The 21,705-nt window shown below is 42.9% G+C and overlaps 1 long non-coding RNA gene across 1 annotated transcript; it reads right to left on the bottom strand.

The window, feature by feature from the left end:
* Positions 1 to 865: 865 nt before the first annotated feature.
* Positions 866 to 20,960, bottom strand: LOC134297553 (uncharacterized). Its single transcript, XR_010004343.1, has 3 exons — positions 20,793 to 20,960; positions 4,191 to 4,287; positions 866 to 2,893 (listed from the first exon to the last, which is right to left on the bottom strand). It is a non-coding gene; the product is annotated as an uncharacterized LOC134297553 (long non-coding RNA).
* Between the last annotated feature and the right edge of the window lie 745 nt (positions 20,961 to 21,705).

The following is a 21,705-nucleotide window of genomic DNA, read 5'->3' as shown; positions in this document are numbered from 1 at the left end:
CTGCTTGGGAAGCTGGTACTGACAGACAGGAGCTCACCCTGCTCCCACAATTCAAACCGCCAACCTTTCGGTCAGCAGTCCTGCCAGCAGAAGGGTTTAACCCATTGTGCCACCAGGGGCTTCAACTGGATGATAATAAACAATTATATTATAGTGATGATCTGACTTCTAAATTCTAAATAGTCTGCTTCACACCATTCATTTGTAATTAGTTTTGATATCAGAGAAATAATCTATTATCCAAAACTTTTAAAATGTGTCTATCATTTGAATGGTGGAATTAATGTGTGTGTGTGTGTGTGTGTGTGTGTGTGTGTGTGTATAGGCAAAATCCAATTTTGGTACAAATTAGAAATAATGGAATTAACATAAGTGTTAAATAACTAAATCCCTATTGATTCAATGGGTCGACTCTATTGGAGACTAACAATCAGATTTGTGTTCTAAATACTATGTTATTTTAGTTTGAGTGCCCTTTAAAATATTCCAGATGGATTTGTTCAAGAACTCTGTCCTAACTGTGAATTCTATCACAAGAAGAAATATGGGTCTGACCTCTATTGTATGTTGCTTGTGATAATATAAAAGGACATAAAATAAACTCCATGGGCACAGATGGCACAGCTGCCAAATGCCGAGATTCTCTTTAGTGCATGCTGGTATCAGTGATGCAAGGCCTTATTGCCTAAAGGGACTTGAAGCTCATGCAGAGATAAAACCAGACCCTCCTCTATCCAATCCCAGCTATTGAAATAAATTTTAAAGTTCATCTAAAGACTAATTTCTTTTATCCATCAAGCAGAGGCTTAGATAGTCCTCTCAGCACTGCAATGCGGAAGAACCAAATAAGTTTCTTTGCCATTAGGATTCAGCTTCCAGAGGAGATGCGTTAGAAGAACTCTTATAAACTGGCATTTCAACATTTTGTCCAAAGCTTGTATTTTCAAGGACTGCTTTCAGTACTTAAGAAGCTTGTGGATAGAGCCTGTTTGACCTCTCCTCTCCTTCAGTTATCTCCAATCTGTATAAATGCACCAGTTGAAGTGATCCAGACAAGGACCTTTTGAGCTTCAAGCAAAATGGTCTTTCAGGATGTCTGAACATCTGCAGCCAAGTTATCAACTATCTTTAAAGATTCCTCAAAACAGAACATAGGCTCTTCAAATATACCGTGTGTGTGTGTGTGTGTGTGTGTGTGTGTATAAAATATAAAGAGAGGAAGTAAACTTACTAAGAAATGTTAAGATGCCATAATCTCTTATGGCCAAAGACACCAGAAACCTGTGCTTTACAAACATGGAGGTAAGAGAGAGAACTGGAGAGTACAAAGTGGATGAAGAACAAACACAGACCAGCTGCAGACTAAATGATTCAGGAGGAAAGAGGGTGTTGCTAAATTTTATATGGAGACATGACCTTCTTGAGACATGAAGACTCACAACTATGGAGTGTAGATAACCAAAATCCCATGTATTCTTCACTTGAGAGAAAAAAGTGTGGAATAAATAGCATGATATTGAACATACGAATCTGGCTTATACTATTTTGAGATTTTACTGCATGAAGCTGCTATTCCAGGGCAAACACACAGTCACTGGCACCAAATACATATTGCCATGAACACCATTGTCATTGTATCTCTCTTTATTTGTGCAATTGCACCACTTCATTGACCCATTGACCAGTTCATTGACGCATGGTCCCAAGGTCATACTTTTGCATCCCCTTTTTACCTTGCCTTCTTTCTCTTCCAATGTCCTGTAATTTTTTAAAATTTGTTTAGCCTTTTCACAAATCAACAATGGTTTTTTTAAAGGCAAATATTGCTGTAAAAATAAGCAGCTTGGGATAGCGGGGGAAAGGGAGAGAATATAATCTGTTCCAGCATAAAAGCAGATGAGACCCATTGCACAAGATAAAAGATGGGAACAAGGTGAGATTGATGGGTTTTTGGGGAGGAGGTAGATTGGCAATGTGATGCATATAGCATCATGCAATAGGAATGGTCACCAAAGGTGATAGTCTTGCTTCAATGCCAGTTTCCTTTCTTGTGTGATACAGTACTCAGTAGTCTTTCTTGCTTAATATTATTTGTTATAATTGTTAGTCAGGGACCTGAGACCAAACTGTGATCCTTTGACAGCACTAAATAGGTTATGGGAAACCCATCAAAGTCACATAGAGAACTTTGTGACTCAGGTCCTAGCCTTTTGCTATCACAATTTTTTTTTCTGTTTTCTATTGTAACTATAAATGTTTCTTAACTCTTGTCCATGTTAATGTTTTGTAACAAAACAAAATTGCAACACCAATCTAGCCAGTGAGGATAAAGAGCTTGAGCCTTTTAAAAACTATCAGGTCTTAAAATGAAAGCATCTTTTTTATAGGTTCACCCCAATTTATTATTTTCTGTTCAGCTCCACTAGGTGATTAGCATCTAACTGCCCATGAATTATTCTCTCTGTTATGAGGAAACAGAAAGAGAGGAATTACTGTTGTCCTTTCATGATTTTTCATAACAGAATAATAGCACTATAAAAGAAAAGAAAACAAGAATCAAATCCACATATACATATATACTCATATGAAGATTATACACACACATGTACAGACATACTCACACTTATATTTGTATGTGTGTGCGTCCATGTGTATTTGTTACTATGTGCCTTTAGACTGATTTCAACTTATGGCAATTCTATCAGAAGGTTTTCTATGCAAAATGTCTTCAGAAGAGGTTTCGCTTTGCCTTCCTCCAAAGCTGAGAGAATGAGACTTGCCCAAGGTCACAGTGGATTTCATGCCTGAGTGAAGATTCATGCTTTCCTAAGACTGCAAAATAGAGAACACCACCAAGTCCAATAGCTGCCATGTATTTTGTTTTCTGTTTTGCCTGTGCAAATAAAGAAAAAATAATTAGCTCTTTAATCTTTTGTCTGAACTGCAAAGACCAGAGGCATTGCATTAAATCGTGCCAGTATTATCCTTTTGTGTCTGTCTTTTTTTCTTTTCCAAATGCCACATTCATAGCAGATGTTTGGGCATTGGGAGTGGGTTAGCTCCTGCCAAACAAAATGAACTCCCTAAAATGCTCAGCTTTTTAAAAAAGAATTATGGAGAGCTCTTCTGTTATATAAGGTTCATTATTAGGGAATAAGTAGGTAAGTGCCATGTAATGTGTATGCTAAAGTCTTGCAAAATGGACTTTAGTTATACACATATACGCCCAGAGAAGAAATTTTGATTTTTTTTTCCCCTAAAGAAGATTTTCTGAAAGCCTGCAGGATCCAAAGTAATTCCAGCCTGTGTTCTGTAGTTCCAGATAATCAGGCTTGGCTGTAACTCTGAACTATCCTTCTCCATGGGGATTCGTGCTCTTCAGGGTATTAAAAAGGCTGAAAACTGCATGTCTGTGTTTCTTTTTGAGAGTATAAGCTTATATAAGAAGACCAAGGCAACAAATGCTGGTATGGGAAGAAAGTGATTTTTTTAGAAAGAACTAACTGAAATGCTTCCCTTTTCTCTCTCCAAAGCTTGAATACCATGAAGTATGGATTCAGATATGCAATTGTATGACTGATGTACTTCAGCCTAATGGTTTTAGTATTCCCAAACCAGAAATTAAAACCTCTGCAAAGGGTTCTAGAAAAGGCAACAAGAGAAAAGATCACATGTGCTATATTAAATGTATCCTTTTAAAAGATACTTTTAATATTTTAATTGATTTTAAGCTGCTAAGCAACCAATTCAGTTTTAATATTGATGCTTAGTATATGTTTTTTACTATATTGTAATCATTAAATTTCACTTGGGGGGGAAGGAGTAATATAATTAAGAATGATGAGAATGATGAGAATAATTCATCCATCTAGCAGTGGATCCTTTTAGCATTGACTACAAAAGGGGTTATATAAATGAATTCATGAAAATACCTAATGATTTTTACTAAGTGGGATAACTACCATATTCCTTTGATTCTAAGACAACATTGATTGTAAGACTCACACTAATTTCAGTACCACCAACAGAAATCTCTCCTTTTGTTGTTGTTGTCTCCACAAGGAGACTAAAAGCAGCTTACATTAAAAACATACAATTTAAAATATACAAACATATAAACATTAAAGTTGAATTAAACACAAACAGCACTCAAGATACATAATTTTTTTATCGTGTCAAAAGTTACTTACAAGTCGCTTCTGGCATGAGAGAATTGGCCATCTACAGAGACGTTGCCCAGGGGATGCCAGATGTGTTACTGGGAGGCTTCTCTCATGTCCCTGCAAGCTAGAGCAGACAGATGAATTCAAACTGGCAACCTTCAGATCAGCAACCCAACCTTCAGGTCAGCAGTTCACAAGGGTTTAACCCATTGTGCTAACCCCAAAAGAGTTAAAAACCACAGCACCCCCAGACTAGATCTTAAACACCTTAGAATCATAGAGTTGGAGGAGACCTTGTGAGCCATCCAGTCCAACCTTCTGCCAAGAAACAGGAAAATCACATTCAAAGCACCTTCGACAGATGGCCATCATGCCTCTGCTTAAAAGCCTCCAAAGAAGGTGTGCTAGTGTTGTGCTGTGCTAGTGATATTATACACTGTATGTAAGTATTATTTGTAAGCCTCTCTGAGTCCCCTGAGAAGGGCGGGATATAAATGTAGTACATAAATAAATAAATAAATAAATAAAGGAGTCTCCACCACAGTCCGGGGCAGAGAGTTTCACTACCGAACAGCTCTCACAGTGAGGAAGTTCTTCCTAATGTTCAGGTGGAATCTCCTTAAGGACAGCTTTCTTTTTGTGAGAAGACTTAGGCAAAGAAGGCATTAAGTAGTTCTGCTATTTCTCTATCCCCTGTCAGCATCACTCCATCATCTCCTTGCAGAGGCCCTATCACCTCTTTGTTCTTTCTTTTTCAACCTACGTAAGCAAAGAAGCCCTTTTTATTCTTTTTAATGTCCCTGGCAAGCCTGAGCTCATTTTGTGCTTTAGCCTTGCAAACACAATTTAAAACACAATTGAAGACCCATCCCTTCCAGCAGGCCTACCCAGTCAACTTTCAATCATGAGTTTTGACTTACATTTTATTGCTGCTATATCTTAATTTTGTGCCTATGTTTGCTTTTGTTTTTTGTATTTGTGCTCTTCCAGCAGGTTGTGCCACAGACTTGGGATGGTCTGTGAAAAGGTCCTCGGGGTCTATCTGGTTAGAGTAAGCATCCTGCAGAGAACCTCAGAATACAGCAAATTGTGCAGCATGCTCCCAGCTGCAGAGTCTCTCCCAGAGTCAGACAGCAGCCCCAAAAGATAACAGGCAGGAAGACAAAGGTGATATATATTACATCTCAATTGCAAACTCAGAGAGAACCAGGAAAAAGCATTATTTTCTAATTAACTACTTAATTAATTCTGGTATTGGCTTATGCAATCATGGGATGCTTTCAGGTTGCGTGAATGCTGCCAAATTTTCCTCTTCGCTGTCCAAGGTCCTGGAGCACTTGGGCTTCTCTAAGTTGAGTATCTGCCTTTTTTGTCCACAAAGCAGGTGCAACAAGGCAGAGGAGATAAAGTTCTTCCTTCTCCTTTCCTGACATTTTGTGGAAGTGACATACCCACTCTCCAAATATCATGAACTAGGTAACTTTCAGTACCATTCTAACACATGGTTTTGTGCCTGTCTGCTTTGTAAATCTTTATTAAACAGTCTCTGCATCTAATCTTCATTTATCAAAGAGCTTTCAAAGGTTATCTTCCCTCCTCTCTATCTTAGCTGAGCAATACCAGTTGAATTGCTTCAACTGATTAAAAATACATTGCTGCTAGTGAATTTAAATTGTTTTGAACTGCAGACAGAATTCCCAAAGAACTGTGTGTTTGTTATGCTGTTATGTTGATTCTGTTCATTTGGAGCTTAAGGAGTCAGAGTGTATTTGTATACATGTGCTAACTTTGCCAGTTTATGTAGAAAAGGTTATAATTTACCAATCACATTTAATAAGTCAGAACCTTTAGTTTTGTAATGATTTTTTTCCCAGCTTGTCTGCTTGCTCCAGAAAATTCATAGATCTTTGCATATTTTTTATATGGAATGTTTTTACTGGAATGTTGGAGTGCATTTTATATTACATTTACATTACAATATGTCTATATAGTACATTCACATTGCAGTATGTCCTGAGCATTATCCACATCAGTTTCTGTGAATAGCACATCTGGCAACTTTTCAACCAGACTACCGAAGTATTGGCTTAAAATAAGAATTAAAGTTTCAACTTACAGCATGCCGATTTTTTTTATAGCAAACCTGACACCTATTTTTGACACCATCTTTGCATCCTCCACCTCTAGTGGCTCATATGCCTTGTTCAGTCTCAGGTCAGATTCTGGCTCCAGCCTGGGCTCTGCAATGACTGCTTATGTTGTTTTACAGTATTCCTATCATGGGGGCCTTGTGGCAAGGGTTACTCAGAGAAAGTTTACCATTGGTTTCCCGAAGTGAGAGAGTGTGGCTTGCTCAAAATGACCCAGTGGTTTTGCATGGCTAAGCTGGAACTGGAACCCTAGTCTCAGGGTTCTAGTCCAGACCACTACTCCACTTTAGTAACACATTTATATTGCTCCTCACTTTTGCATTACTCACATTTGTAGGTCTAACTACTTTTATTTTCCCATTATGCCAGAGCAACATATGACAGGTTTTACTAGATGTTAGGAAACACAAGATGACAGGGTCTCAAACACAAAAATACATTTTGAAGAGGACCATTATAAATAAGCATGCATGTATCAAATAAATTATTAGAACAGCATATAAGAAGGTAATATGAACAATCCAAATACAGGCAGTCCCCGAGTTACAAACATTCGACCTACATATGACTCATAACGGGGGTGAGACAACAGGAAATGAAAGAAATCTATCCCTAGGAATGGAAATTCACTCCTGGGAGAGATCATGGGAAAAAGGAGTCTGCACCGAAGCTTTATCACCAACCCTTATTTCCACAACAAGCCTATTTTTATCAAAATCCAATTACCATAGGGACAGAAAGTGAGGCAAAATCTTCTGGACAGGGGCACAGACAGCAAAACAAAAAACATAGGGGCGTTAATCCTTACTTACTCTATCCAAAGCTTATATATATATATATATATATATATATATATATATATATATATGGAGTTAAACTATCTTTTCTGACTTACAGACACATTCAGCTTAAGAACAAAACTACAGAACCTATCTTCTTAGTAACTTGGAGACTGCCTGTAAATAACAAGTGAACAAAAACACAAAAATAACTGGCAATAAATACAATCTATAATTCCTATGAAAGAAAACTATAATTCATTGGAGTGGTCATCTTGTCAGCAGTTAGAGATTATATTTATTGAAAGCAGCTCCAAGTTGTGTACTGTTCAACATTTCACAAATGATATCCAGGACACGTTTGGCTGGACAACATTAGAGTGCAATTAAGATGGTAAAAGTTATTAATGAGGCAGAACAGAAATGTTCACTGAAGCCGCCACTGTCTGCTTTTGCCTGAGCTTACTGGGACAGCCAAGAGACCAATTTTCCTCTCTGCTGCTGAATTAACAGAGTACAAATTGCTTTTGTATTTTGAACTCAGTAGGCTTGAGCGATCCATGAAAAAATTGATTCTAAACTCGTTTCAAAAGCAGGGGGCGCCAGCGTTTCGTTTCTGATGTCATTTCCGAATTTTGCCCCCCAAAAAATTCGAAATTAACGAAAATTCGTTATTTTCTAAATTAATTCGTTAATGGCGGACGCGCATGCGCAATTCCCAAAAACAGCACAGAGGGAGAGGACTTTACAGGACTCTCCCACCCTCATTTTTTGAGTGATCTTCTTCAAACTTGGTACAGTGGTAGAACACATTTAACACTGATAGCTCACCAAAATTTGGAAGGTTTCCCTTATCCTCTGATTTTTTTTTTAATAATTGCAGAAATCTGTTCCTGGTTTGAAAGTCTTATTTCCTGTTAAATTGGGTTGTCTTTACTGTGAAAGTCATTGTTCTACTTCAGAAACTTTGTTTTTGTGGCTGAAACCTTGTTAAATTGGTGTGTGTGTGATATATACTGTGTATATATATATATAGTCCCTGCATATGTGTGTGTGTGTTTGTGTGTGTGTGTATATAGGTAAAGGTAAAGGTATCCCTTGACGTTAAGTTCAGTCATGTCTGACTCTGGGGGTTGGTGCTCATCTCCATTTCTAAGCCCAAGAGCCAGTGTTGTCCATAGACACCTCCAAGGTCATGTGGCCGGCATGACTACATGGAGTGCCATTACCTTCCCGCCACAGCGGTACCTATTGATCTACTCACATTGGCATGTTTTCAAGCTGCTAGGTTGGCAGAAGCTGGAGCTAACAGCGGGCACTCACTCTGCTCCCGGGATTTGAACCTGGGACCTTTCGGTCTGCAAGTTCAGCAGCTCAGTGCTTTAACACACTTCGCCATCGGGGCTCATGTATATATAATATACATACACATACACACAATGTGGAGAATATGTGGAAAGGTAGATAGATAAGTTGGGAGCCACAGCGAAGGCACCTTCCTGGGAGCAAGGTCTAATAATAATAATAATAATAATAATAATAATAATAATAATAATAATAATAATAAATCCCTTACAATATCCAAGATGGCTCACTGCTACAGAATCTTGGGAGGTTTAGTTTGGTATGGTACCATTATTGGCAGAGAAAGCCAAGCTGTAGGAGTTGAAATCCAATCATTTATCCTCCCTATAGAATCAATTTTATATGCATTTTTAGCTACAGAAAAGCTAAAATCAGGACAGTAAAAGAACAACACCCAGAAAATGGGAATTCCAGACAGGAAACAATCAGGGCCAGCTAATACCTCCCAACAAAGGATTCCCCCAGGTAGGAAGCAGCCAGGCTTTGAAGCTGCAAGGCTATTCAATGCTAATCAAGGTGACCAATTGCAACATTCACACTTGCCTCCCACAGACAAGAGTTCTTTCTCCCACCCTGGACCTTCCACAGATATATAAACCCCACTTGCCTAGCTTCGCACAGACGTCAAAACCTCTGAGTATGTCTGCCACAGATGTGGGTGAAACGTCAGGAGAGAATGCTTCTGGCACATGGCCATAGAGCCCGGAATACATACCACAACAGTGTGATCCCGGCCATGAAAGCTTTCGACAACACAACCACAGTATCCATTCAAGTTCATGTAGCGTCGTATGGAGACCTGTATTGGGGGGAGGGAGGGTGCGAATCTGGGCCCCTGGGAGTCGTAGTCCTCCCTCCCTCCCTCCCCGAGGACGGGCCTGGCCCACACCCCCTCGCATCCCGGGCCTCTTCCTCCTCACCGCCGGGCCCCTCTCTGTCTCTCTCGGTCTCTCCATTCCCGGCTCCATCCGCCGCCTTCCCGCCTCACAGAGAGACACCAGGCCTGAGCTGAGGCGAGGCGGCGGCGGCGGCCATTTCCCCCCTCCGTCTTCCTCCTCCTCCTCGGCCTCCTTCCCCCTCGCCCCCTCCCATTGGCTGAGCCCGTGACGCCCCTTTTGCTGAGGGGCAAAAGGAAAGGGCCTGAATGGTGGGAGTTTGGGTGATTTGCAAAAGCTTTTTTTCCTAACGAAAAAAACGACGGAATAAGAAAAAACGGCCTCTCGCGATTCGAAACCGCGATATCCAGACGTGTGGACAATCAAGGCCGTATATTGCTTCAAAACTAACGAAAATAACGAATTAATAACGGGTAACGGGGAAATCGAATTATTTGAGCAAGCCTAGAACTCAGTCTGCCACAACTGAAATAAACTGTGGGCACAAGTAGAAGTGGAAGGAAGAGAGAGAAACAGGAGTATTTTAAAGCCTTTGTAAGATGGACAACAGAGGAATGTATTAGGACTGCCCTGATGAATCAGATAATTGGAGACTATACAGATTGCATATACTCAGATCTGTCACGACCCAGGCTACAGAGCACCAATAACCATACGCAGAGGCCAGATTCTATCTAATATCTTTATTAAGGAAATATATAAAGTTAGTAAAAGCAAATGTAAAAGTTAGTCCAGAAGTAGACCTTTCAGGGAAGGTCAAAATTAGTCCAAAGAAACAATGTCCAATATGAAATATTAAGGTCCAAAGTTGTAATCCAATAACCGAAACACTCACTTTGCCAGGCAAAGTGAGGGGAGATGACAAGGTCCTTTAGTCCATAAACTTGAGTAAGGCTAGGAAATAACTTGATACTTGAAACAAGGCTTAAAACGTGGAACAAGGTAACTAGGAACAAGAACAAGGTCCGTGGAATAACTTGGTAAAATCCGTGGAACAAGGCAAGGATTGGTCCTGGGAAACAAGGCAAGGTCCGTAGATAAACAAAGGCTGGGAAGCAAGGCGAAGGCTGGAAAGCAGGGCTATAAACAAAGGCTGGGAAGCAAGGCGAAGGCTGGAAAGCAGGGCTAGGCTTGAGCAGGAGCGAGGCTTGAATCGGAGCGCGCTGTCCAGACACAACTCGCTCCGTAGGCTGACGAATTGACTTCGCGAAGTTACTACGCGGGCAAAACACCTATATAGAGTCTAACTTTCCCACCGATGCAGTTCTCTGGGAATCAGAAACGAAAGCCAAACTCTGAGACCAGATGTTAACCTCCTTAAAGATTCTCACGAGAAACAGTCTTAATTGGCTACATTCTTAGCTGCAATTCTTGCACTCCTGCGCGAAGTTGAATCCAAACTTCTCTGTTGTTTACAAAACTCCCGGCGCAAGAACACGGGAGAAGTAGGCTCTGGGGTTGTTTGACATACTTCTGGGAGACAACTTTCTTGCAGGTGCAATGTTCCCAGATCGGCCTGGGAAAGATCTGGCTGAGAGGAATCCAGTTCAGACTGGGAAGGTAAAAAACCCAAGTTTTCATCTTCATCAGGAATTACAGTGTCCTGAGCAGGACTACAAGGCCCATGGGTCATCACACTATCCCCCTCCTCAAGGCCCCTCCCAAACTGGGGCCCTCTCCCCGAGGCGCGAGGTCGCGGCTTGGCGGGATAGGTCTGATGAAAGCGACGGGTTAGATCAGGAGCATGGACTGTGGAGGCGTCTTCCCAAGAGCGTTCCTCAGGGCCAAAACCCACCCAGTCAATGAGATATTGTAGGCGGCGGCGGTGAAAGCGAGAATCCAAAATGTCCTCAACCTCGAACTCCTCCTCCCCATTCATCAAAACAGGAGGGGGGGCCGGTTGGTCTGTATCAGGACGCACACCATCCGCCGGAAGGAGCAGGGAACGGTGAAACACTGGGTGAATGCGCAATGAACGCGGAAGTTGGAGTTTGAAAGTCACAGGGTTTAATTGCGCCACCACTGGATAGGGGCCAATGAAACGGGCATCTAACTTCCGGCAAGGGCGGTGGGAGGGCAGGAAGCGAGTGGACAGAAAAACCCGATCTCCTACCTTGATTTCGGGGCCCGGCTGGCGATGCTTGTCAGCGTGGCGTTTATAGTCCTCCTTGGCTTGGTCCAGTTGCTGGAGCAAAAGTTGTTGCACCGCTGTGAGTTCCTGCAGCCAATCCTCTGCTGCGGGAACTTCTGAAGTTTCAATGACAGGGGGGAAGAAACGTGGATGGAAGCCGTAGTTTGCAAAGAACGGCGTTTCTTTTGTAGAAGCTTGAACTCCATTGTTGTAAGCAAACTCAGACAGTGGTAACAGAGAAGCCCAATTGTCCTGTTGGTAGTTTACATAACAGCGAAGATACTGCTCCAAAGTGGCATTGGTGCGCTCCGTTTGCCCATCTGTTTGGGGATGATGAGCTGAAGATAAGCGAGAGTCTATGCCCAATAGTTTTTGTAGTGCCTTCCAAAAACGAGAGGTGAATTGAGATCCACGGTCTGTGACTAAACTCTTGGGCAATCCATGTAGTCTGAAAACATGTTGAAGGAATAGATCCGCAGTCTCTTTGGCCGTGGGGAGGCCTTCGCAGGGAATGAAATGGGCTAACTTGGTGAAAAGGTCCACCACCACTAAGATCGTGGTGAATCCACAGGAAGGTGGTAGGTCAGTGATGAAATCCGCGGAAATTATTTCCCATGGGCGAGATGGGGTAGGAAGGGGGTGTAAAAGCCCTGAGGGCTTCTCCCTTCGTATCTTGGAGCGCTGGCATACTGGGCAGGTGTTGACATATTTTTCCACATCCTTGCGGATCTTGGGCCACCAAAAATCCCTTAGGATCAAATGCATAGTTTTAAATAGTCCGAAGTGTCCTGCTGGTTTGCAGTCATGACACAGACGAAGCGCTTTTTCCCTGCCCGGTCCGGGTGGGATATAAACGTGATTTCCATAGCAAAGCAGCCCATCTTTAAGCGAAAAGGGAAAATGCAGACCTTGGCGAAGTTGGTCCTGCGCCCAGGCATCTGCTTGCTGACTAGCCCTGATTTCTTGAGCACAGATGGGTCCTGGAGTAGAGGAAGTTGAACCAATGGGAATGGATTTGGTGTTCCCCACCGTGAGCGTGGCAAAGTTCTCGGGTTGTAATAGTTGGGATTCAAAGGTCTCCTTGCGTCCTGCAGCGTATTCCGGTTTACGAGACAGGGCGTCTGCTTGCTTGGTCTGGGCTGGGGTCACATAATGAATCTGGAAGTTGAAACGTTCAAAGAGTAAAGCCCAACGTTGCTGCCTCTGATTTAGTTTGCGGGCAGTTCTTAGATGTTCTAGATTACGATGATCAGTGTGGACTTCAATGGGGAATTTGGCCCCTTCTAGCCAATGTCTCCAAGTTTCAAAGGCTGCCTTAATGGCCAGTAGTTCTTTTTCCCAAATGGTGTAATTTTTCTCTGGTGTGGTTAGTTGACGAGAGTAAAAGGCACAGGGATGGAGGTGATCTCCCACCGGTTGTAAGAGTACAGCCCCAATTGCCACATCAGAGGCGTCCGCTTGCACAACAAAAGGGGTTCCAGGATTTGGGTGCTGTAGAATTGGCTGGGAGGTGAATAGTTTCTTTAGTTGCTGGAACCCTTTCTCTGCTTGATCAGTCCAGCGGAAAGGCTGCTTTCCACGGATGCAGCTAGTGATGGGGTCGGACCAGCGGGCAAAATCTGGAATGAACTTGCGGTAATAGTTCGCGAACCCCAAGAAGCGCTGCACCTCTTTCTTGTTAGTTGGCGCCCGCCATTCCAATACTGCTGAAACCTTGGCTGGATCCATGGAAAGCCCTAGAGGCGAGATGCGGTAACCCAGGAAATCTACCTCTTGTAGATCAAAGGCGCATTTTTCCAGCTTGGCATAAAGTCCATGATCCCGCAATCGTTGTAACACCATTTTGACGTGGTTCTCATGTTCTGATTGTGATCTAGAAAACACCAAAAAATCATCCAGGTAGATTATCAAGAACCTGTCTAGATAGTCCCGAAAAATGTCATTGACAAAATGCTGGAACGTTGCGGGAGCTCCGCATAAACCGAAATTCATAACTCGGGACTCGAATAATCCGAATTTGGTCTGGAAGGCGGTCTTCCACTCGTCCCCTTCCCTGATGCGAACTAAGTTGTAAGCCCCCCGAAGATCCAGCTTGGTGTAAACCTTGGCTCCTCGAAGCCGATCCAGTAGATCCGAGATTAAGGGCAGGGGATAGCTGTTCCGCTTGGTGATATTGTTCAATGCTCTGTAGTCCACCACCAAGCGTAGTTCCCCTGACTTCTTCTTCACAAACATCACTGGGGAGGTGGCTGGGGATTGAGAGGGTCTGATGAATCCCTTGCGAAGGTTTGTCTCTATGAATTCCCTGAGAGCTTCTTGCTCTGGTTCAGTCAGGGAGTAAAGATGCCCTCGCGGGATCGGGGCCCCCTCCACCAAGTCAATGGCACAGTCATAAGGTCTATGTGGGGGTAATTTTTCGGCTTCTTTCTCATTGAATACATCCCAATACTCGGAGTACTTCTTTGGCAAGGTGATGATGGGCTCGGTGTCTGAGGCATGGCAGACCTTGGCTACGAGGCAATGGTTTTGGCAGTACTGTGAAGCAAACTGCAGTTCTCTGTTGGACCAGGAGATGTTAGGGTCGTGGAGAGTCAGCCATGGAATTCCCAAAATCACAGGGAAATGGGGAACCTCGGTAACAAAGAAGGAAATCTCTTCCATATGTTCCCTTATCCACATCCTGGTGGGTTCCGACCACTGACTTACGGGGCCCGTCTTGAGGGGGCGGCCGTCTATGGCTTGCACCACACGGGCATTCTTGAAATCATGATATTGTAATCCCAGAGAGTCGGCATACTCTCTATCAATGAAATTGTTGGTAGCTCCAGAGTCTATCATGGCGTGGATCATGACGGGTCCCCTTTTTGCTGACCATAATGTGACCACGAGAAGGAACAGGACCCCGGTTGGCGGCTCTTGGATGGATTTTTTGACCGGGTTGGCGAGCCTCTCTACACCCGGTCGTTGGCTTCCCCCGCCGGCTGTGTGCCAGCCGCCTCAGACGCCTTCGTCTCCGTGGAGGACGCCGCCGCAAGACGGGCGGCGGGCTTCCCTTTGGCTGGGCACTCTCTGGCGAAGTGGCCCCCATTCCCGCAATACCAACAGAGATTTAGGCGTTGGCGGCGGGCCTTCTCGGCGGCATCAAGTCTGGGACGCACATTGCCCAACTGCATCGGCACCTCCTCGCCTCCTCTGGGGTATGGGGTTGGCGGTGGGGGTCTCCACACTGGTCGTGGCTGAACGCTGGCGGGAGCGGGGGGTTTTGCCCCGGCTCTACTGCCCTGGCCTCGAACCCATTGTTTCCGGTTGGCAATCATGACTTCAGCCCGTAAACATTGATCAATGAGTGCCTCGAGGGTCTGGGGAGGATCCACCTTGGAGATTTCTTCCAGCATTTCAATGTTGAGACCCTCCCGAAATTGTCCTCTGAGGGCAACATCATTCCAGCCGGTGTTGTGGGCCAGCACTCGGAACTCGGCTATATACTGAGACATAGGTCTGTCTCCTTGGAATAGGCGACGGAGTTTGTGACCGGCTGCCTCCAAATTGTCCTCGATTCCCCAAGTCTCTTTAAGGTGGTCCAAGAAGCGTTGCGCGGATCTTAGGTGTGGAGAGGCTTGGTCGAACAGTGCCGTCGCCCAGTTGGCCGCTGGCCCGTCTAGAAGACTGTAAACCCATGCCACCTTAATGTCTTCTTGGGGAAATTCGGCAGCACGGGCCTCTAGATAAGCTTGGCATTGGCGACGGAAAACATGAACCTTAGAAGCTTCTCCAGTAAACTTGGTTGGCAACGCCATGGCCGGTAGACGGATTCCGCGTTCCTTCAAACCTTTTATTTCTCCATCCTGGGCATTGAGCTTATCACGGATTCGGTCCACCTCATCCTTGTCGATGGTGTAGGTAATCGGCTGGCCGCTCGGCCCAGGTACGACTCCGGTAGACATACTGGCCTTGGTTAATTGGTGCTTAGGGGCGCGGAGTCAAACTGTCACGACCCAGGCTACAGAGCACCAATAACCATACGCAGAGGCCAGATTCTATCTAATATCTTTATTAAGGAAATATATAAAGTTAGTAAAAGCAAATGTAAAAGTTAGTCCAGAAGTAGACCTTTCAGGGAAGGTCAAAATTAGTCCAAAGAAACAATGTCCAATATGAAATATTAAGGTCCAAAGTTGTAATCCAATAACCGAAACACTCACTTTGCCAGGCAAAGTGAGGGGAGATGACAAGGTCCTTTAGTCCATAAACTTGAGTAAGGCTAGGAAATAACTTGATACTTGAAACAAGGCTTAAAACGTGGAACAAGGTAACTAGGAACAAGAACAAGGTCCGTGGAATAACTTGGTAAAATCCGTGGAACAAGGCAAGGATTGGTCCTGGGAAACAAGGCAAGGTCCGTAGATAAACAAAGGCTGGGAAGCAAGGCGAAGGCTGGAAAGCAGGGCTAGGCTTGAGCAGGAGCGAGGCTTGAATCGGAGCGCGCTGTCCAGACACAACTCGCTCCGTAGGCTGACGAATTGACTCCGCGAAGTTACTACGCGGGCAAAACACCTATATAGAGTCTAACTTTCCCACCGATGCAGTTCTCTGGGAATCAGAAACGAAAGCCAAACTCTGAGACCAGATGTTAACCTCCTTAAAGATTCTCACGAGAAACAGTCTTAATTGGCTACATTCTTAGCTGCAATTCTTGCACTCCTGCGCGAAGTTGAATCCAAACTTCTCTGTTGTTTACAAAACTCCCGGCGCAAGAACACGGGAGAAGTAGGCTCTGGGGTTGTTTGACATACTTCTGGGAGACAACTTTCTTGCAGGTGCAATGTTCCCAGATCGGCCTGGGAAAGATCTGGCTGAGAGGAATCCAGTTCAGACTGGGAAGGTAAAAAACCCAAGTTTTCATCTTCATCAGGAATTACAGTGTCCTGAGCAGGACTACAAGGCCCATGGGTCATCACAAGATCTGACTTCTTCCAATGTTATTTTTTATGTTGCTATGACTCATTATAGTTGCTATTTTCTATGCATGTTTCTATTTTGTGCTGAAAGTTGTTGGAATTCCACATAGACCTACTGTATATTTTTGTATCCTTGTGTATTTGTTATTTGCACAGAATATTCACTTAAACTTCTTAAGATACTGTTAAAATATCCATTGCCATTTCTGGTATTTATTTGAGATACATTTATTCATTTATGATGGCATTCTTCCATTTGTATTTATCTGCCACACAGAAGCAATGTTCATTAAAATGTAACGGCTGAAACTTAGTGAGATACAAGGAACGGCGATTTCCTTTTCTCTCAAAAAAAAGCCCAATTCAATCTCAAATTTAGTTGAAGCCTATGCACATCCCTCACATATATGATTCATACAAAATACAGACAAATTGTGCATAAGTTTTTGAAAAACAAATGCTGCGGCCCATGTAAATACTACATTGAGAGTTGCATTCAAAAATAGTAAAACACTGGGGTTTAAAAAAACAAAAACAAAAAAAAAAAAAAAAAACAGGCATAAAGATTTCCAGAAGCAATTTTGAGACTAACTGGTAAGATCACATTTCTAGCATAAGCTTCCACGGACCCAGTCTACTTCCTAAAATACATCAGCAGTAGGCAGAGTTGATGAACACTAATGCTAGGATTTTGTTTTCCCAGTTAGTCTCAAAGGTGCTGGATTCATTTATGTCTGTATATACTGACAATTGTTATTCATGTAACCTTGCTGGAGTTCAATTGTGTGTCTAAACTTTACGAAATGGGAAGAACAACTGTTATGTTTGGTATTAGCCTGAAGTAATATAAACTCCAAGTCACAAGTAAAAGTTGTGCATATTATCAGCTTAATGCCACCAAGTCTGTTCTCAAAATGCCAGGCTTGCTTCAAGCAAGCCAAACAGCTGGGATTTCTTAGGGATGCTGTGATGTTTACAGACACATCAGAAATTCCCTCAGGTGTGGTAAACACTGTCAATTTTTTAAAACCAGAAATGTACTGTCGAAGCTTTTGGAGGTCACCAGAACTTACAGACTATCACATCATAATGAGTATTAAAATATATAGGTTGTGTGTATTTTTTTCCTTGCAGAGAAATGGTTTGATGAAAGACAATTACAATGCCATCCAACAAGGTCTACTCTAAAGTAAGCCTCACTGAATTCAACAATGTTATTCCCAAGTATACAGAAATATGACTGTGGTCTCAAAAGGGCCGTGGTGGAAAATAAAGTAAAATCAAATGAAATACTTTGGCCCATGTGAATTCCGAAGAAAGGCTCAAGAAGAAAACTGCAAAAAGTTACATCCTTTACAGCACTTGCAAGCATATCTTGCGGGAATGTAGGAGGATGCCTTACTATTGGTTCCTAACACTCAATATTGGTAACTTAGTGGTCCAGCAGCCACCATTCCCTGAAGTTTCAAGCAGAGAAACTGACTCTAAATGTGTAGGCTCTCATTCAAGTATTAACCTGTCCTGGCCAATATAGCTTCCAAAATCAGACAGTTTCAGTGTGTTTAGGGTGATATGGTTGTGGGGGTTACAATGTCATTCCTACATAGGAGAATGAACATGTCATCAGGAAACAGTGTCCCCTGATTTCCTCCGGGAGATACTTGTCACATCTCAACCATTAAAACACAGGCTATCATTCTTCATTAGGCAGGAATTGTTTCAAGTGGTCCATGTTGGAACAGAATAGAAAGGCACACAAGTGAAGAGTATCTTTCTGTTAGATAACTCCAGCTCACATCCCTCCACTACAGCACTAGAGCTTTTAGAATACTCTTCTACAAATATCAGAATTCTGTAGGATGAAATGGTAATACACTTCAGAAACTATGCAATGTGGATACCACAAAGCCTAGGTTTACTAAACCATCTTTAGCCATGCAGTCTTCATTACCAATAGTACTTATTTTATGATTCTGTAGATATGAATGTAAGGGTTTTTGTTTCAACAGACCAATGGAGAAAACATCACAAATAGAAATCCTTGTATATTTGTACTACAATAATGTGACATGTTAAATCATTCCACCTTAATCTACCCAATCACAATAATACACTAAATTCACCCTGTTTAAGAGAGAAGTAGATGTGCTTCAATAATCAGTGCAGGTAATAAATTATTCTTGAGCTTTTCTAAAAACTTCCTTCTACTTGGATTATGTAGCCCAGTGTGGTCCAACCTGTGGCCTGTGGGCCATATGCAGCCCACCAATTCATTTTTGTTGGCCCTTGCCCTTCTTACTGGAAAAATATTTTAATTTAACATTTGGAAAAAATCGTTTACTCTTCTTACTGCTTTAAGTTTTTAAGAAACGTTTTCTTTCTGGAATGTCTCTGGCTATCACATGCCTATATTAAAGTTTGATTGGCCCTTGGACCACACCTGATGTAGCCAAAGGGGCACCATTCATTCAAGGAGATGAGGGCAGTAATTGTATGTCTCAGAGATGCCAAAGATCCCAGGATTTTGAGAAGAGGAATATTAAAGGAATGTGAAAGATTCCATTTTAAACAAATATCATAAATTGTCAAAAATAATTAAGATATTTTGGGACAGGTATCTGGATTACTCTCACCACTTTGTATGAGACCACCTGAATCTTAAAATTTCTGGGCGGAGGCTTTCTCTTAGTTCTGCTCCTATCCATTGCATGCTCAGTTCATGAGGACACACAGGAGAAGCCCCTCAATGGCAGATTCCATACTGAGCAAGTCCTCATAGACTCACAGCATCATAGAATTGAACAAGATCACAAAGGGCCATCCAGTCTAACCCCTCACTATGCAGCAGTGGTTCTCAACCTGTGTGTCCCCAGATGTTTTGGCCTTCAATTCCCAGAAATCCTAACAGCTGGTAAACTAGCTGGGATTCTGGGAGCTGTAGGCCAAAACACCTGGGAATCCACAGGTTGAGAACCACTGCTATACAGGAATACACAATCAAAGAAGTTCCAACAGATGGCCACCCAGCCTCTATGTAAAACCTCCAGAGAAAGACACTCCACCACATGCCAAGGCAAGATACTACACTTCCGAACAGTTCTTACCATCAGGAAGTTCTTCCTAATGTTTAGGTAAAAATTCTTTTCCAGTAGTTTCAAACTAATGTTCCATGTCGTGGCCAGGTTATTCTGGAGTATTTCTGTCCCAGAACTGCCCCGGATCCAGTACGCACCTCCTAATCTGGAGCCAGTGTCCGCATAGTCCAGTCCATCTATGAGCTGGCCCATTCTTTGGGGCCTGTGTCATTGCTGTCACTCCTTGCCAGCAATAGAGCTCCCTTGAGCATCTGGCTATTGCCTGTTTTATCTGTTGATATCACAATGGGTTCCTGCATGATCAGCAAAGAAAGGGTAAAGTAGGAGTCCCCAAAATAAAGGTTTATGGACCGAATGCACCCCGCCCTACACTTTAGAATTAGGGTCACCCTAAGTCTGAAATGACTTGAAGGCACACAACAACAATCCTAATTGATTTGGTTATCTCATCAGCCAAAAACTGGCCCACACTTCCCACTGAAGTACTGGTAAGTTTAATGTTGTAGTAGAGCCTGTAAGTAATGTTGCAAGCAGTAGTATGAGTACCAGAAGGGGGAAAAGGGCTACTCGCAAGCAGGAGTCAGATGAAAAACAGCAAAGGAAAAGGATCCGAGATATACTTATGGCACCTACTGATGAAGACACATTCAAAGGGTTTTCAAGTGACGGGGAGTCAATGAGCGAGGAAGGATATGTGGTGGATGGGAATAGAGGCACAAAGAGGGTTACTCAGGAGCAGGAATCAGATGAAGAACGGGAGAGGAAGAAGATCCGGGATATACTTACTGCTCCCACAGATGATGAGTTGTTTATGGGTTTCTCTGGGAATGATGTGTCTGGGAGTGATGAGGATGGGGAGGACACAGTGGATTGGACTAAGGTACAAGAGATAAGGGATATATGTGCGGAGCCAACCTCTAGTGACATGTTTGTGGGGTTTTTGGGACATGAGGATTGGCAAACGGGAGATACATCTGAATCATGGGGAAGCCTAAGTCTTGACCAGAGATGGAGGAACTGGAGGGATGGAAACAGGGGTTCACGTGTGAAGACAAGGGCAGCTGTAAGAGATGATGATGGGGTGGAGGCCAGCTCATCATTGGATAATGATGTGTAAGATAAAAGCAGGCTCTGAAATGGGGAACCTTTGCAGAAGGCAAAGTGTTGGTTACATTATTGTATTGTGTGTGTTTGTTGCTGCCCGTTCTCGTGTTAGGTTTTAGGTCTGGGTTCTGCAGCCTGGAGTTCGTGTTACCTGTGGATCTTCGACTTGGACTGACTTCTCGTGAGTGTGGCTTTCTTCCTCCCTGGATTGTGGATTGGCTTCTCATGAGTGTGGCTTTCTCCCTCCCTGGATCGGTGACTGACTTGACGCTGACTCTGTTTGACAGACTTGAAACAACGTATCTTTGGGCTTCTTCGGCGACAACTCTTGGACTACGGCTGGCTTTGGCAACTCCTCCTTGCAGTTAACTCTTTGGGGGCAGCACTGTTTGTTTGAACTCTTTGTGTACAGCGCTGCCTGTTTGCTGGTTACTGTGACTGCTTTTTAATCCGTTTTTTTTCCTTCTGTTTAACTCGGATTATTTTCGGTTTGTTTTTTGGAGCCCGGCTTGGGTAAATTCTTTGCGTTTTGGGCAGAGACACTGAAGCTAAGTGTCTCTGAGCTTTTATTTGTTTTTGCAATAAACCTTTTGTTGGACAAAATAGTGTGTTTGACTCTTTAAGGCCTCTGTGTCTCAACATTTATGTTGGTTACAATTGCTCATTTTAAATATTGTATTCTTTTATTTTTATGCACTACAAATGAGATATATGCAGTGTGCATAGGAATCAGTTCAATGTTGTTTTTTTCAAGTTATACTCAACCCCCTAATAATCTGAGGGACCGTGAACTGGCCCTCGGCTGAAAATGTTTGAGAACTTCTAGGGTAAAGCATTCATAATTACAGTTCCCTCTATTAGTGCAATGCCACTGCTTTGACAGTCTATAGTCCCACAATCTGTTTTCCAATCTGCCTCCATAACACTTCCCTATGCATTGCCCACCTTAATTTTGGGGTTTTTACTTCATTTTTATTTTCAACACAGCTATGCTGTTATGGCTTTATGATTAAAAAGAACAACACATAAATGATTTTTTTTAATAAAAGGAAAACAAGTTGCTT

This window comes from Anolis carolinensis, chromosome 3, assembly GCF_035594765.1.
Source record: "Anolis carolinensis isolate JA03-04 chromosome 3, rAnoCar3.1.pri, whole genome shotgun sequence".
NCBI classification, from domain to species: domain Eukaryota; kingdom Metazoa; phylum Chordata; class Lepidosauria; order Squamata; family Dactyloidae; genus Anolis; species Anolis carolinensis.
Note: the sequence above shows the minus strand (reverse complement) of the source record. Positions and strands in the feature narration are given on the sequence as shown.